At 41.3% G+C, this 15,818-nt stretch overlaps 1 protein-coding gene across 1 annotated transcript in view; it reads left to right on the top strand.

The window, feature by feature from the left end:
* Positions 1-6,190: 6,190 nt before the first annotated feature.
* The window catches only part of NUCB2 (nucleobindin 2), a 40,871-nt gene continuing 31,243 nt past the window's right edge, over positions 6,191-15,818 (top strand). Inside the window, exons 1-2 of the mRNA XM_010830529.1 lie at positions 6,191-6,337; positions 11,452-11,605. The gene's annotated coding sequence lies outside the window, so the exon portion shown is untranslated. The remainder of the gene's footprint in view (positions 6,338-11,451; positions 11,606-15,818) is intronic.

Raw genomic sequence — 15,818 nt, 5'->3', positions numbered from 1 at the left:
CTTACCAAACTAACCCTCGAGGTACATCTGGATTGGACTAAACTTTTGCCGATTTTTCTCAGAGTACGGGCTTTGCCCAGAAAGCCCCTAGGGCTGAGCCCCTTTGCGGTAATGTTTGGAAGGCCCATACTCCCTCCTGGACTACCCGCTGAACCTCCTCCCATACCAAGCTTCCTACATTCCCCTCTGCTGGCAGAACTCCGCAATGCCCTCTGGAAATACATCAACCACAACTTCCCTGCCCCTGACCCCAAGCCTCCCTGCCCCCTTTACAAATTGGGGACATGGTCTATCTGTGTAATAATCCCCAGGGCGACCTAACCCCAAAGTGGCAGGGACCATTCAAAATCATCCTCCTTACCCCAACTGCAGCTAAACTCGAAAAGATCACCTCCTGGGTACACCTCTCTCAACTAAAATGGGTCACCCCCAATCCTGCGCTGCCCTCCTTAACTGACCCCTATCAGGTCTCCCTCACAGGACCCACCTCCTTAAAATTCACCCGGCAACAACACCTGTCAACCATCCAAGAAGACACTGCATGACCTGGACTCTCTTCAACCTACAACTGTTTCTGACCCAACTACTACAAGACCTCTGGACCAGCGCCCCGACAGGAACCTCCTTCAAAGACCTGACCAAACTGATGTATCAACTGGTGTCTCAAGGCTTCAGGGAACCTTCTATGACCTGACTCCAGACGAAATTGATTTCTTTACTCTCATTCTCTACATCATTCTACATCCTAATGAACACTGTTCCTCCTCAGATTCAAGCTACCTCCAACTTGGGGCCTTCTGCCCCTCACCCTGACTGGCCTCTCCCCATCTCTCTAACTATAACTGCCCTCTTAATTTTAGTCCTTGCTATATGCCTAGTAACTGTCTCCCCTCAGGACTGGTCACCTATCCTTCATCCTTTTGTCGGTATCGCCTACGTTGTTAGCTGTGTTCTACTCCTAGGGTGCTACTTCCTCCGCACTGCCTAACTAACAGCCCCATGACTCCCTCGTTCCTTATCCTTCTGCACTCCCCAGCCTTCTGGCTACTCCCTGCTGCTGCTCAGACATTTATTCTTACGTTCATTCCTCATGTTATAGTACGGCTCCAAGACCATGCACCATGAACCTCAGTTGGGGGGAGTCCAAATCCCTACTCATTGTTAAAGTACAAAAGAGGAGTTTCATGAGCACCTGCTGTAAGCCAAAATGAAAGAAACATGCTTCTATTCCATTACCCACTGGGGGTACTCAGACGTGGGGGGTACTAGATCAAAATCGGGAAAAAAAAACAAGAACAAGTCATAAAGAACATAATCTCCTGGTTACAGGCGACTCCTGAACCTTATAAATGCCTAGACCTCCTTTCCCAATTATGGCCTCTCCTAAAACCTCCCTCTGGCAACCAACACCTTACCCACCTTCTCAACTCTTCTTTTTACACACAACACACATCCCAGTGTTGGATATGCATGTCACTGTCTCCCTCACCACACATAGCAATTCCCTTACCCTCAACCTGGCTGTCACAGGGCAACTATACCTCCCCTTCCCAACAAAAAACTACACAACTCATTGGACCAGTCTCTGACAATGTCCTACTCTCAGCCTCTTGAAACCTAACCTGTATCAACTACTCTAGTCCCAACTACACTGGTCTTACAAACTCTGCTCCCTCCTTCTATTCCACTTGGGTTCTCTGGAACAGCACAAATAATTGCACCAATCCGAGACTCTTCATTCTCTGCAGGACCTATGCATATTCGTGTCTCCCCCGGACCCCCTTGGACCTTGCATCTTGGTCTTCCTGACCCCAGGTCTAACATTCCTCAAAGAAGAGGTAGAACAAATAGTCTACCCACAAGGGGAAATTTCCAACAGGAAAAGATGAGCTGTCATAGCCCCCCTCCTGATTGGTACCGGCATAGCAGCAGCCCTAGGCACTGGGATTGGGGGCATCTCGACCTCGGCCCATTGGCACCCCATTCCAGTACTCTTGCCTGGAAAATCCCATGGACAGAGGAGCCTGGAAGGCTGAAGTCCATGGGGTCGCTGAGGGTCGGACACGACTGAGTGACTTCACTTTCACTTTTCACTTTCATGCATTGGAGGAGGAAATGGCAACCCACTCCAGTGTTCTTGCCTGGAGAATCCCAGGGACTGGGGAGCCTGGTGGGCTGCCGTCTATGGGGTCGCACAGAGTTGGACACGACTGAAGTGACTTTGCATATCCCAAGAACTTAATGAAGACATGGAGCAGGTAGTGGAGTCCTTCCTTTCAATTCAAAGACAAATTAACTCATTAGCTTCTGTGGCCCTACAAAATAGGCGAGTCCTGGACCTTTTCACTGTGAAAAAGGGAGGGACCTGCCTTTTCCTAGGAGAGGACTGCTGCTATTTTGTTAATGAAAAGGGCATAGTCCAGGGCAGAGTCAAAGAACTTAGAATTGAACGCTACAGAAAAAAGTTACAAAACCTTTACAATCCCCAAAACCTGTTCCAACAGGCCCTCCCTTGGTTGCTCCCTTTCCTGGGACCATTGGTACTTATTTTATTCCTCTTATTTGGACCCTGTCTCTTCAATCTGTTTCAAAGATTTCTCCAAGAACTGACTCGGGCCATCTCTTGAGACCAGGTCAAGACCATTCTTCTTCTCAAGAGCCTCATCCCAAGCTCTGGGCCCTAGGACAATCCTCTGTTCCAGACACAAAATCGTCACCCCTATTGAGCAGGTAGTAGCCAGAGAGATACAGTGCCCTTTCCCCCATTTTTTATGATTTCAGGGTCTGGAATGAAGGAGTCTTTGGGCCTAGAAAAGAAAACAACAGTGTCAAAGGCCCTCGCTGAATCATCTAACTTCAGAGAAAACAAAACCGAACTTTAGGTCTCACCCTGATGCTCCAGGCCGGTTGTATCTAACTGAGACTTAACACCCCCTGCCCAGGGGACTTATCACCCCCTGCCCAACTACAAATGCCATCTCAACTAAAGAATACCCAAAACATCCCACCTGACTAATGTTTCCTTTATCGCTTCCACAAACCTCCCTTTAAATATGAAGCCTCCCTGATCCCTCTTGCACTCAGCCTGGTTGTTAGGCTGACTGTCACTCCTCCTTGCCTGAATAAAGGTAACCTACTTCCGTTGAGGTCATCTCTCCTTCTTTTCTGCCTCGGCCCGAACTATACCTTACAGGCAGTTGGGTAATTTGGCCCAAGGGCCATAGTTTGCTGACCACTGACCTAGACCGTATAAAACTACTAAGTCTTGGTAGCCATGTAGAGTGTACTGTTGTTTTCTTCCTTCAGATTACTTACTGTTTCTTTTAAGTATTACTGCCTCCCTCTCTTCCATTCTAAATGCAATGAGGAACTTGGCCAGGTTATATCCTGTGGGACCCTAGAAACAGTGAGAAGGGGAAAGTAGAAGTATTGAAAAGCCAGAATCTCCCTGACACCTTTTTGTTTTTGTTTTTTCCTGGAGGACCCAAAGTATGGGGGTAGGCTTCACATCAGCTGGTTCTCTGGAATTGTTTCCCTTTCATTTTCTCCTGGCCTCCAGTAAACTCATTTTGAGCTTTTCACCTGAGTCAAGAAAAATCATGCAATGATATTTTATCCTTGCTTAGACCAGGTTGAGCAATAGCCCCTTGATGGCAGTGGCAGTGTGAATCAGAAAGGAGTTCAGAGGTAACAGGTTGGAGGCTTGTAGGGATGGAGGGGCAGAGAAATAATGTCTATGAGCATCTCTTCTCTAACAGTTTACACGCATCATTTGAACCTTATAGTAAGTTCACTATTATGATCCCAGGTTGCAGATAGAGAAACTGATATCAGTATTTTATCCAACATTAATATATGGACTATGGGCTTACTATGTGCCAAGAACCTCTTTGCTTTACAAATATGAACTCATTTAATCCTCACATGTTTATGAAGTGGGAACTATTATTGCCTCCATGTTATAAATAAGGAAGCTATGCTATGGACAAAGGTTAAGTTACTTGGCAGAGGACACTCAACTAATAAAGATAGAACCGGGTTTTTAATTTAGGCAGGGTTGGGACCTAGTTTTGACTCCAAAGCCTTGTTTTCTTCCTTGAACAGTGCAGTAGTGTGTTCTTCGTCCTTCTCCCCATCAGGAGATTTTCCATTAGTGCCAAAGCCCCAAGTTTGGAGTTTTACCTATTAAATAAAGTAACATTTCCTTATAAGTCCCTCAGCCCATAGTTCCAGGGTTCAGGATTAATGTTCTTATTTTTCTCCATCACAAAAGCATCTTTACTAGTATAGATGCTGTTGCCTGCTTTACAGGCACATGACATACTGAAGTATCTTCCTTAGTGATCTTTCCTAATCCTGAATCTTGCTGTTTCATCTGTTTGCCCTGTCTTCCTGTTTTATTCTTCCTTCACCCCAGAATATTGCTGAGAATATTGCTGACATCTCAGTCACCCAGCTATGGTTCTTTCCCTTTCCATTGTGTTGTTGGACTAATCCAATTTCTTATTTTCCATTGGGTTACTAGATAATAATAATAAATAATATTTATCTTGATAATAGTGTAGAAAATTACCAGATCTTTCAGGGCTTCCCCTTAAAGGGTTTATCTCAAATGTCAGGGCTTAGATCAAGCACAGTGTGTTTGGCCCTGTGGTAGATAATGGGTAATAAAAATGTGGAAGATACTTCCTGCTTTTGATGTATTTACAATTTAGTATTTTCCACAGAGACGGGATGTGGCTTGTCTCCTAATCTAACACTAACATTGGTTACTAATGACATATTAATATTACCAATACCTTCACATTAGTATTTATATTTTTCAGATAGAGATTTAGTATTCCTACACCGTAACTTTTTGAACATCCTTTCTTATTCTAGTGGTTTCATTCTTCAATATCTCCATCAGAACTATGATTATTTTCCTTGCATTTGCCTCTGCTATTAAACCTTCAGTGGAGGCAGTCACAACATACTAGGACTTTCATGACAGTAAGGGAGATAGTTTGAGATTTGAAGAAAAGGGACAAGCACTTCCTCCTGAACCTTAAAAAAAGCTGAATTTCTAGGCACTGTTCTTCATGTACAGATGAGAGTTGTGTAAGAGTAGAGATCGCCGGTCTTGGAATCTATAGAGCTGAATTGCAGCCCTGGCTCAGCCACTAACATGAGAAGTACTAACATTTATAGAACACTTACTATGTGCCTGTCACTCTTCTATTTACTTATGCTGTAAAGAGGAGGATACTATTATTATTCTCATTTTACAGACAAGGAAAGTGAGGCACACAGCGCTTAAGCGAGTCAAGGAATTGGTTTCACGTGGGCAGTTGGGCTCCAAATAGGTGATTTAGCTACTATCCTGTATTATTTCCTGATAAAAAGCAGCTAACATTACTAACATATGCAGCAGGTTCTATACTGGTTTTCTGGAATCTTATCTAAGCGTCACTAACAACTCTGAGATAAACACCATTTTTACAAGCAAGAAAACAGCTTCAGAGAAAGATGCCATTACTTAGCAGACTCAATCGAAACCAGCCTTGAGGCTCCAAAAGTTTCTCTAATCCTCGAGCCACGAGTACCTTTGAGGATCAGTTCCCCCATCTTTAAAATGATGGGTGTGGAGCAGATGTCTTAGTTCTATAAGAAAGAGGGTGCGGAGAAAAGAAAGATACCGCAGACGGGTGTGAGAGAAGGTGAAACAAAAAGCAATCAAGCCACAGTGGCCCACGGCATAACAAAACCGGGGTAGGTGAGCTTACAAATACAGGTAATATTCCCGCCAAGGAGGAGGCCCGGGGTATTAGACCCAAAGGAGGCCTGCGGGCGAAAATCGCCTGACCACCTGACCAGTATGGGCGCTGCCAGCGCGCACCGGAGGCCGAGGGCGAGGAGACACCTGTTTTTTTGTCCCGGTCGCGGGTAAGCACCTCACCCACCCAAATCCTGCTCCACAGGATTCTCCATGAAAGCCCGAGAAGGAAGGGGCGCGGCTTCCTAGTCCGCGCCGCAGAGCGCCACGTCCCTCTTGGCTCACCCTCCCCGGGGCTCCTACGCCTAAGAGCTCCACACCGCCCGCCTCCTAGCCCTCCGGCGCGGCCTGGTCTCCGCCCTAGCCAATCGGCGCCTTATACTCTCCCGGTGGGACCAATCAGCGGCTGCCGGGGACCCGGGCTGTCGCCATGGCAGCAAGGAGGCGGGAGCGCGCCGTGGGTAGAAGTACAGTGCAGAGCCGGCGGCTGGGGGCTTTAGAGGCCAGCCTGTTCCCTGCAAGCATTCAGCAGGCGGAGCCTCGCGCTTGGAGACCCGGCTTCGTAAAGCTGGCGGCCTCAAGGTGGGTGAGGATCGGGAGGCTGGGGCAGGTCCTGAGATAAAGCTCAGTTCGCCTGCCCTGCCCCAGCAGTGAGGATGGTGGGAGCTCCACTATGGACGGGCACAGTGGGGAGTAGGTTCCAGCTCTAGCTGGAGACGCGGGGTCCCTTTCTCCGTTCCACCCGCTGCAGGGCACCGGTGCTTTCTTTGGGGTCTATCAAGGGGCAGGCTCTTGGAGAAGAGCAGGCGAGGGTCGGTAAGTGCAGGACCGAGTCCCAGGGTGGGCTCCAGCCTGGCCTTGGCAGGGCGATGGGCGAGGGAGGTGCTCACTGGTGAACAGGGTACACCTACCACTTCCAGGCTGATGCTCACCGCATCCCGCGACGCCGAGCTAAGCTAGGCCGGTGAATCCTGCTCTTCTGCCGGTTCTGTTAAGCCGGCAGCCGCTGACACCAGGAGAGGAGAAAGTTGGTGCCAGTTGTGGTATTGTTTTCCCTAAGTGACAAATCTTTAGATGTAAGATGGTGGTATGGAGTTTGAGAAAGACGGTACTTTCTTGTTGCACCTGCTAAATGGTAACTGAGTGACTAAATGTGGTTATTGTTGTGGATGGTTCCGGGCAGTGGTTTTGGATGACAATTATTTTTATAAAGTTAAGTAAGAGAGGAAATATGAACTTGAACCATTGAACCATTCTCGTTTCTTGGAGACAGAAACCTCTTGAAAGTCTCAAAGTGTCTACCAAACTCCTAAACTGGATGGTGTCCATTTACACAATTGAATAAGAATGCTGCCATCTAAGCCTTTTATTATAGCTATTAAATCCATGGGTGAATATGGACACCAAACTATGTATTACTTTCGTTAGAAAAGGGAGGAGGAGGGAGAAGAGAGGTTAAATGCAATTATATCTGATTGTCAATTTTGTTTGAAGGAAATTGTGGACTTTCCTTATAAGAACTGAATTGATGAGATGGTTGCTTTCAGGAATGCATGAAAAGTAATATGATTAGTGGTATAATAGATTTGGATCGGGTAGCTTATAGTATTTTTTTTTTTTTAAACAGCCTACTTAAATCACTTGTTTCTTACGATCCTTCCTCATAAATTTGGTTGAATAGTGTGAGGCAGTCTCCAGATTCTTGCATCTTGTCCCTCATAGATAGTGCCTTGGATTAGTTCAGATTTAAGCCAAGTTGTATTTCTTGTTTTATAAAATTTGAAAACTAAGTTCAACAAATGTTGAACAAACAGATATTTCAACAATTCTTCCTCAGTTAGTAGAGTCCAAAGTTTAAGAAAAAACATGGAAATTTAGAATTAGAAATGAAATATCAAATAATATCCCTCTTGTTGTTAGGGTGAACATAGGAACTTCTGTTTCTCATCTTGGTCTTGAAACTCCCCATGACCTGCTCCAGCTTTCCAAGATGAGTGAAAAATTCATTTGTCTCCTTGTAGTTATCCATGTTGTTCTCCATCTATTTTAATTTTATCTGTTTTGCAAGGGTGGAGTCCATGTTGCATTTACATATCTCTGATTTCCCGAGGTATTTATTGTTTATACCACACATTTTGTATATACCCTTTCAGTATGCTTTTTGCCAAGTTGGTTTGTGTTCTGTAAATACCAGTTAAAATGACTTGCACAATTAAGGCAATAAAGGTATGCTTCAAAACAGCGATAATTGATTATGGGCACTAATATAGAGTATCAGTAGCATGCTCAATACCAGTGTCTTTTTATTTGGGGGCATATTATATACCTCCTAGACATACCAAACTAATTTTTGTGTTATTTAGAATATGCACTTTCTAAGTGTTTTCCACTTTCTAAGGACCGTTTGGGTGACTGAAGTGTGCAAAATACCCTTTTAAGTATTGGGTAGCTGGAGGAATCAAGTGTAAGATTTAAAAATGTATCAAAAATAATTCTTAAAGTAAATAATCCTCTAAGTATTGTGAGTAATTGAGTTGACTATATTTGACATGATAGATGATTAACTTTTTAAAAATAATTGAAGGTCTAAAATGGGGAAACTTATTCTTATGCTTAATACATGCAGTTAGTTTATAGACTTTAAAAAACAGGCTTCTAACAATTTAAAATAATTTATTCAAGGAAAAACCTTGATAACTTTAATGATTAATCTAAATTTTCTAAAACCACCACAATCTGGTAAAACGTGTATTTCATTAGAATTAATTCTAAAGGCCAGATTCCAATCCTGGCTCTGCCAGGTGATCTTGGCTAAGTCAGTTAACTTCCTTGTGCCTTAAACCTTTTATAAAAGTAAGATCTGAACCGAACCACTTCTAAGATCATTTCTGGTTCCAGCATGCTCTGATTTTAAAAATCTAAAGCAACCTAATGAAAAATTAAATGGCAGCTGCATTTCTTTTATTTTGTGGCAGAATTTTTTAACATACTGTATTTTAGTTATCTGAAGTACAGTTCAGTTCAGTTCAGTCCCTCAGTCGTGTCTGACTCTGCCACCCCGTGGACTGCAGCACGCCAGGCCTCCCTGTCCATCACCAACTCCCAGAGCTTGCCCAAACTCATGTCCATAGAGTCGGTGATGCCATCCAACCATCTCATCCTCTGTCGTCCCCTTCTCCTCCTGCTTCAGTCTTTCCCACCATCAGGGTCTTATCAAATGAGTCAGCTCTTTGCATCAGGTGGCCAAAGTATTGGAGTTTCAGCTTCAGCATCAGTCCTTCCAATGAACACTCAGGACTGATCTCCTTCAGGATGGACTGGTTGGATCTCCTTGCAGTCCAAGGGACTTTCAAGAGTCCTCCAGCACCATAGTTCAAAAGCATCAGTTCTTCTGCGCTCAGCTTTCTTCACAGTCCAACTCTCACATCCATACATGACTACTGGAAAAACCATAGCCTTGACAAGATGGACCTTTGTTGGCAAAGTAATGTCTCTGCTTTTTAATATGCTGTCTAGGTTGGTCATAACTTTTTTTCCAAGGAGTAAGCGTCTTAATTTCATGGCTGTAGTCACCATCTGCAGTGATTTTGGAGCCCCCAAAAATAAAGTCAGCCACTGTTTCCACTGTTTCTCCATCTATTTGCCATGAAGTGATGGGCCTGGATGCCATGATCTTTGTTTTCTGAATGTTGAACTTTAAGCCAGCTTTTTCATTCTCCTCTTTCACTTTCAAGAGGCTCTGAAGTATAGTATGTATAAATGATGAAGACATTATAATTTTAATAAATTTAAAAATTTTGCTGTTGCTTTTATGTTTATTGAATATACACATGAGCAATGGTATTTGTTTTTCAGAAACTCATTATCAAGCATGCTGTATGGGCTGGGGAGAGATAAATTAGGAGTTTGAGATTAATACACACATTATTAATTATAAAACAGATAAGCAGCCAGGACCTGCTGTATATCATAGGGAACTATATTCAATATCTTAATAACCTATAGTATAAAATAACCTGAAAAGAATATACATATATATATACCTGAATCACTTTGTTGTATACCTGAAAGGAACACAACATTGTAAATTAGTTAGTTATACTTCAGTTTTTAAAAAGAGTTGATTTTAAAAAAATTAACACTATAGCCATCTGTTAAGATTGAGAAAAAAGGCAAAATCCTGGTTTTCTTGATTGGTGTGCTTTTCTACAGATACGAGCATCAAAGACACTAAGATCTATACTGATATCTTGATACAGGGAAGGGTTAGAATACAGCTCAGCTGGTCATACATCTGATGTTTTATTGTGAATCTCACTTTCCTATTGACTGTCACTTTCAAATGGAAAAATGGAGTTGAGCCGTAGGTTGGCTTTTGCCCTTTTCGCTGCTGCCATGGAGAAATTTAGAAGCCATCTGTTTTTCTCCACCCTACCCCTTTTCTCTGTCGGAATTCTGACACTGACAGTAAGTAGGTTGAAGCAACCCAAGTTTCCTGACTTGAAGGAAGAAACCTGGGTCTCTTTCAGAAGCTTTATTTTAATGTCAGGGAGGAAGAGATTGTATTCTTCTTTTGTGGGTTGTATTTTTTTCATTGACCTGCATCAAGACTTTGGCTGTGGCATGCTCTAGGGAGAGCTCTAACATGGCCTTTCCAAAAAAAATGACATTTTAAGGTTGTATGTCAAACTGGCTTATTGCTGTTTAAGTTCGATGACTTTGGGTGTTTACAACACAGATTTTTATTATTTAAATATATAGATATTAAATTTTCAAGACTGGAAGGGCATTACTGTTTCTGAAGCATTTACTGTTGCCATGTACTGTGCTAATTCCATTGTATTCATTCTTATTTTCATCCAGTCAAAAACTTATGAAGAAGTATTAGTTTGATTTATGGATAGGAAAATTGAGACTCAGAGAGTCAAGTAGCTTGGCAGTAAATGGGAGGGGTTAGGATTCAATCTGCAGTTTATTTTTGACCATGCTAATAAAAGTCATGTGCCTTTCCAACATAAGTTGCATATGATCACTCTCCTGCTTAGATAATTTTATGTTAACTATAGTACCATGAAAAGAAATAAATATGTGTTCTTAAAATTTGAAGATGTTTTATTTCCTTATTTTCTTTATATACTGCTTAGAAATAATTGATTATATTCACTGGTGAGTTTGCAATATAACTGCCTTATATTTTACAGTTGGGTGGTGGGTTTCAAAAAAGAATTTGAGATGTTGTGCTTTATTTATGTGATCTCTGTGTTTAAGGCATGGGCCAAGCTTAATTTTTAAAAGTGGTAATAAGAGTAAAAAAGGATTCTAGATAAAGATTTTAAGAAAAAATTCAGTTAAGGATTGAATGGGGAAACTTAGAATGTACAATGAAGTCTCATTGAAGAGGAAAAAATAAGCTTTTAGTTTGAACTTTTCTTAACTATTTAAAAGAAGAGCAATATGGTAAAACCTTGGCATATAAATAAATATCTTTGCTTATTTTGGTCTTTGATTCTATTTGGATAATATATTTCTTTTCCTTCCCCACTGGGATATGATATAGACTCCTTCCACAGTATAGAAATGTTGGCACCTTTTATTTTCACAGAATTTGACACATATATACACTATAATGAGCTACTACCACTGTAATAAGCCTAAATTTATGTTTATGTTTATTTTTATTTATTTTTTATATTTAGAACCTGTGAAGAGTCAGTTCTTAGTGAAAAAGCATTGAGACAGGAGCCAGACCCACCTCTTCACCAATTTGATATTGTGCAAGTCATCTTACCTCTCTGGATCTCAGTTGCCTCATCTGTAAAAAGGAGATAGAAATTCTTTACCTGTTTGAAGGTAAGTGATCAGTTAAGAGGGCTTCCCAGGTGGCTCAGTGGTGAAGAACCCTCTTGCCAGTGCAGGAGATGTAAGAGACATGGGTTTGATCTCTGGGTCGGAAAGATCCCCTGGAGGAGGGCATGGCAACCCACTCCAGTATTCTTGCCTGGAAAATCCCATGGACAGAGGAGCTTGGCAGGCTACAGTCCATAGGGTTGCAAAGAGTCAGACATGACTGAAGCAACTTAGCACACTTGCACGATCATTTAAGAAAGCAAAAATGAAAACAGACTTAGTGGTGGCTTAAACATAAAAAATTTATTTCCTCATGTGAAATAATTCTTAAAGGAGGCAATCTAGGATAGTAGCTTCATAAAGTTTCCAGGGACCTAAACTTTTTCCACTTCTTTGATCTGTTATCCCTAAAATGTGGCCCTGGTCCTCATAGTCCAAAATAGCTGCCAGAGCTGTATCCACCAAAACAAAGTTCCAGGTAGCAAGGCAAAGACAAAGAAAGATGCAACCTCTCCCTTTAAGGAGATTATTCTGAACCAAAGGAATTATCCTTTGGTTATAATAATAACCAAAAGATTATCCTGTACCAGGGAAGCAGAGAAATGTAGCTGAATGCATGGTTGCCTTGAATAAAATTGGGCTTTTGTTATTGCAGAGGAAGGGAAGATTTGGATATTGACTGGCAAATAGAAGTGTTTGCACAATATGAATCTTTTTCTCTTTCATCCCTGAGATCTGTGTGCTGTGATAAGCATTCAAAGAAGCTTCAGTAATTTGTCATGTGAGAGTTTTAAGTTTGGCCATTATCTCCAGAAGGAAATAACTTTCATCTAACAAACTGTTTTTCTTTTTTTATGTTTATCCCAGGATTCACTGTAGAAGGCTTTCTGTCTTAATTGGGTATTTGTTCTGGTTATTTAAAAAAAATTACCCATAAATATTCAATAGTAGATGTTTGTTGTATAGCTAACATTTATTGAGCCACTTTCTTTATGCAAAGTACTAAAAAGACAGATAAGTTATCCAAAGAGTATCACATAATAAATCATCAGTAAGTAAATTTATGTTGAAAATTGTTATCCACCTTAAGATACTTTTAAGTTCAATGTTGTCATGCAAGGAACATTGTTGCCTTTGTTGGTTAAAAGATGTTGTGGTTTTGTGTGTGTGTTTTTTTAACCACTCAACTGTTAACTGTCTTGAAATTTCCTTTTACTTAACTACTGTCCCTTGCCTAACTTATTTAGGTATACCAGTATTTTATTTCCTTCTAGAAGTTTTTGGATAGAAGTGAAGTGAAGTGAAGTTGCTCAGTTGTGTCTGATTCTGCGACCCCATGGACTGTAGCCCACCAGGCTCCTCTGTCCATAGAATTCTCAAGGCAAGAGTACTGGAGTGGGTTGCCATTACTTCCTCCAGGGGATATTCCCGACCCAGGTATTGAACCCGGGTTTCCCTCATTGCAGTCAGACACTTTACAGTCTGAGCCACCAGGGAAGCCCAAATATATCCTATACTTGCCACATGAAATGCTCCAATTGCCGTTTTATCTGTAAAGAAAGTGAATTGAAATAAAATTTTGAGAAAAGGAAACTGAAATTTAGGGAATGGAAATTGGTGAGGGAAGAACTTAAAGATTCCATCATTTAGGGATATTAGAAAGACTGTAAGGAGCATTTAGCATTGTAAGTCATCTGACCGAAAATATCTTAGTTGCTGAATACAATCTTAATGCCTTAAATTTTTTTCAATTAATAGAAAGAATAATGCTATATGTTGTTTTGTAAGCAGCTTTTTTCAAATTGCAGTTGTTTACTTAATAGGCTGCCTTCCACATTGGATTGAAAACCCGACGAGGGTAGAGACCATGTCTATCTCACTTACCTTTGTATCCAGCATAATGTCTGGAATATAGTAGGTACTTAGTTAAGTGTTTGTTAAATTAATAAATAACAGATAACAGAGTAAAGAAAACATACTTCAGTTCAGTCTTAAATTTAAGAGCAATAGGAGTAAAAGAAGAAGGTTGGAGGGAGAAACCGATAAATGAAGAAGGAAGAGAGACTGTTGAAAGCAAAGCGAGACAAACCAGTTTCAGTTTTCTGTATTCTTCACCCTTCTTACCCACGACCATTCTTGTTAACCACTCAGGATATTTGTCCCTATAAGCAAAACAGGAAACACACACACACACACAGACACACACACACAGACACCCCTACCCACTCACACCCACACCCACCCATCCACACCCACCCCAGGTAGACTTAATCCAGATAATTATGGTAAGAATCAGTAGTTGAGAAATGTGCCTCTGTGTATGAATGGGAATTTTGTTTTGGTGGAGACAGGGAAGAATAGAGAAGCTTATTTTTAGGACTTGGAAATTGAGGGAAATTATTTTGTATCTACTGAATGTTCGGAGAGGCTTAAGAACTCTGTTTATTTTGTGCTTTTGCTTAAGGCTCTAATGCCTTTGGGATCAGTGCTTTCCATGCTGTCTTGAGATCACTGCCTGATTTAGAATTTTACATTATCCTACTTTTATTTTTTTCTTCTTTTTTTTCCCTTTTTTTAAAATTTTATTTTATTTAACTTTACAATATTGTATTGGTTTTGCCATATATCAAAATGAATCTGCCACAGGTATACATGTGTTCCCCATCCTGAACCCTCCTCCCTCCTCCCTCCATTATCCTACTTTAGAGTGTTAATTTCAGCCTATCCTGGTTTGGATCAGTCTACTGTGTCAACCTCATTTAGCCCAGTATTTTCTCTTTAGGTCTCTGTTCTTATGGACAAAGAGGTTGATAAAAGAAAGGAGAAGGCCATTCTTACTGATCTGATAGTGGAAGAAAAGTATCAATAAATTCGTTTCCTTTTTCCCCCATTGCTTGTCTTTGTCACTCATCTCTGCTTCTTTTGTATGGACATTTGTATATTACTGGATTCACGAAAATCTGGAAACTTGTCTCTGACACAAATTTGACATTATCTTGGCATTTAAAGAGATTTTTATAACATTACTTTTATACCTAATGAGCTAGAAAAATGTTCATTTCTTTTGTTATGATAACAGTTAACTTTTATTGAGGCCTTATTAAGAAGTAAATGTTTTAATTAGCTTTAGGCTCCAGTAAGTTAATTGTCCTAATTATTTATAAAATAAACACTAAAAGATTCAAAATTAATAGAAGGGAAAAGTATATTTAGAAAATTCTTCATCAATCAAAAACAAAATTTAAATACAGGCAAGAAAGGAAAGGAAATAAATAGTAAAGAGGCAGGATACATAAAACGCCCCCAAAAAGGTGGTGTTTCATTGACTCTAAGACTCCATTTGTTGCAGGAAGGAGAACCTCTTCCAGGGCCCAAAAGTGGGCTGTTATCTAGCACTCGGAAATGAATTGCCTGAGGAGACGCATGAGCTGACAAAGCAAGAGATTTTTTTGGAAAGGGAGCCCAAGGGGAGAGCAGTAGGGTAAAGGAACCCAGGAGAACTGCTCTGCCACGTGGTTCTGAGTCTTGGGTTTTATGGTCATGGGGTTAGTTTCCGGGTTGTCTTTGGCCAGTCATTCTGACTCAGGGTCCTTGGTGACATGCGCATTGCTTAGCCAAGATGGATGCCAGCAAGGATTCTGGGAGGTGGTCGGACATGTGGTGTCTCATTTTTATCTTTCCTGAACTCTTCTGATTGGTGGTAGCTTATTAGCTCTGTGTTTGTTACTAGGACCTCCTATCCTAAAACAGCTCATGCAAATGGTTACTATGGTGCCTGGCTAGGGTGCAAGGTTTCAGTCAGTGTGCTTCCCCTAACACACTGATATTAAGACACACCATTTTATACCATATAGAATACATATTGCCCATAAAACTGAGTTCTTTATCGCTTAGAATTTCATTCTGTGCTTTTAAGATACATTTAAACATACAGATTTTTCTTACATTGCATTTGCAGATACATTAAGAAATTTAAAGAAGCTAAATAAATCAGTTAAGGTATTTCTAAGACTCTTTCACCTTCATAACCTAAGTCTTCTGAAATGCTTCCTTGATTCAGAATTGTGACTGTTTGTGTTTTCCCACCGGAGAAGGCAATGGCACCCCACTCCAGTACTCTTGCCTGGACAATCCCACGGGCAGAGGAGCTGGTGGGCTGCAGTCCATGGGGTCGCTGAGGGTCGGACACGACTGAGCGACTTCACTTTCACTTTTC

Source organism: Bison bison, unplaced genomic scaffold (assembly GCF_000754665.1).
Source record: "Bison bison bison isolate TAMUID 2011002044 unplaced genomic scaffold, Bison_UMD1.0 scf7180017864518, whole genome shotgun sequence".
NCBI classification, from domain to species: domain Eukaryota; kingdom Metazoa; phylum Chordata; class Mammalia; order Artiodactyla; family Bovidae; genus Bison; species Bison bison.
This window is presented reverse-complemented; position numbering and strand designations above follow the sequence as displayed.